Source organism: Ovis aries, chromosome Y (assembly GCF_016772045.2).
Source record: "Ovis aries strain OAR_USU_Benz2616 breed Rambouillet chromosome Y, ARS-UI_Ramb_v3.0, whole genome shotgun sequence".
Lineage (NCBI taxonomy): Eukaryota > Metazoa > Chordata > Mammalia > Artiodactyla > Bovidae > Ovis > Ovis aries.
This window is the reverse complement of record NC_082741.1, coordinates 9,392,501-9,394,669: the sequence shown is the minus strand read 5'-3', so window position 1 is coordinate 9,394,669 and position 2,169 is coordinate 9,392,501. Positions and strand designations below refer to the sequence as shown.

The window sequence follows — 2,169 nt, the reverse complement described above, 5'->3', positions numbered from 1 at the left end:
AAAGGTTCCATATGGGTGGAACAGTATTCATCAAGGGTAGTGCCAAACATGAGACAGTGTGGCCTGCCCTGCATACTAGGTGCAGAGGCCAAGTATGAGGGTGATGGTCCTCCTGTCTCACGTCTGTTTGCTGGTTCTGGTTTCTCTGGTGTCTGTATTGTTTCTCTCTGCAGGGTGGGTGGCCTGTGTCCCAGCATGTCCCAATTCTCAGCAGGTGTCCAGGCCGGACTTTTTTGGGATGAGGCTCTTTGAACTGGTACCAGTGTTATGCTCAGAGCAGGCTGACCCTTGCTTCTCCTCACTGCCTCTCCAATAACTGGATTTACTGCTCCAGGAATGGTTTGGGCAGGAGGAAAGCCAAGAGGAAAGCAGGGGTGGGGGGGTGGTTAGCATTCCTGACCATGCCTGGCCATTCCTGCCCACCCGCTTCTACTTGATCTGCACCTGCTCCGCCAGGAAGCCACCTTCCTCTCCCGACTCCCCCCAACACACAGGGGAAAAATCCTGCCACCATTTACTGACCTGAATTTTGGGGTCTTTAAGGATATAACAAGAGCTGGAAAAAACAGAAGGGCATCATGCTCAGAGGAAATAAAGATTAGTGGGGAAAAGTACTAACTCATTGAGGAAGAGGTTTCTTATGCAGTACTGGTATCAGGCACCCTTGCTGCATGATCAGACTCCGAGTACCCCAGGTCGTTGTTATGTTCAAACTTGGGCACTAAAAAAGGCACTGAGATTTGGCATTCTCTACTTACTTCTGTTAATGGAGTTTCTTTTATCACTGTATAGGCAACTTGAAAACAGACTTATACCTAAACCAGCCAAAGGAAAAGGAGGGAGGACCAGAATGGTTAAACCCAGCTGGTTTAATGGTTAAGATCTACTGGCTCCCAGTAAGGAAAAGCTACAGGGCCAACTGAAGGATGAAAGAACCAGAGTAAGACCTAAGGGAGCTACAAGGACATGTGTGTTGCAACAAGTTACACTGTGGATGAGTAAGATGTGACAACACTGAAGGAAGAGCCAAACGAGTTTTCCGTCCAGCTGGGAGACGGCCCAGCCTGCAGGCTCAGTGGGGTGGCTGACTCTGAGACCCATCAGCACATCACTAAGATCCCATTGTACCTTAGATCATTTACCAAGTTTAGACAGATTGGGACAAAACATTTTTTAACTTCTTGAGGTGGGATGATAATATTTGAACAAAAGAAGTTGGCTTCATTGACTATACCAAAGCCTTTGACTGTGTGGATCACAATAAACTGTGGAAAATTCTGAAAGAGGTGGGAATACCAGACTATCTGACCTGTCTCTTGAGAAACATGTAGGCAGGTCAGGAAGCAAGCATTAGAACTGAATATGGAACAACAGACTGGTTCCAAAGAGGAACAGGAGTATGTCAAAGCTGTGTATTGTTATCCTATTTATTTAACTTCTATGAAGAGTACATCATGAGAAACCCCGGGCTGGAAGAAGCACAAGCTGGAATCAGGATTACTGGGAGAAATATTAATAACATCAGATATGCAGACGACACCACCCATATGGCAGAAAGTGAAGAGGAACAAAAAAGCCTCTTGATGAAAGTGAAAGAGGTGAGTGAAAAAGTTGCCTTAAAGCTCAACATTCAGAAAATGAAGATCATGCATCTGGTCCCATCACTTCCTGGGAAATAGATGGGGAAACAGTGGAATTAGTGTCAGATTTTACTTTTTTGGGCTCCAAAATCACTGCAGATGGTGACTGCAGCAATTAAAATAAAAGATGCTTACTCCTTGGAAGAAAAGTTATGACCAACCTAGATAGCATATTCAAAAGCAGAGACATTACTTTGCAACATGGGTTGGTCTAGTTAAGGCTATGCTTTTTCCAGTGGTTATGTATGAATGTGAGATTTGAACTATGAAGAAAGCTAGTGCCAACGAATTGATGCTTTTAAACTGTGGTGTTGGAGGAGACTCCTGAGAGTGCCTTGGACTGCAAGGAGATCCAACCAGTCCATTTTAAAGGAGATCAGCTGTGGGACTTCTCTGGAGGCAATGATGCTAAAGCTGAAACTCCAGTCCTTTGGCCACCTCATGCGAAGGGTTGACTCACTGGAAAAGACTCTGATGATGGGAGGGATTGGGGGCAGGAGGAGAAGGGGAAGACCGAGGATGAGATGGC

The 2,169-nt window shown here is 45.6% G+C and overlaps 1 pseudogene; it reads right to left on the bottom strand.

The window, feature by feature from the left end:
- Positions 1-207: 207 nt before the first annotated feature.
- Positions 208-2,169, bottom strand: part of LOC132658888 (MYND-type zinc finger-containing chromatin reader ZMYND8-like) — a 57,352-nt pseudogene continuing 55,390 nt past the window's right edge.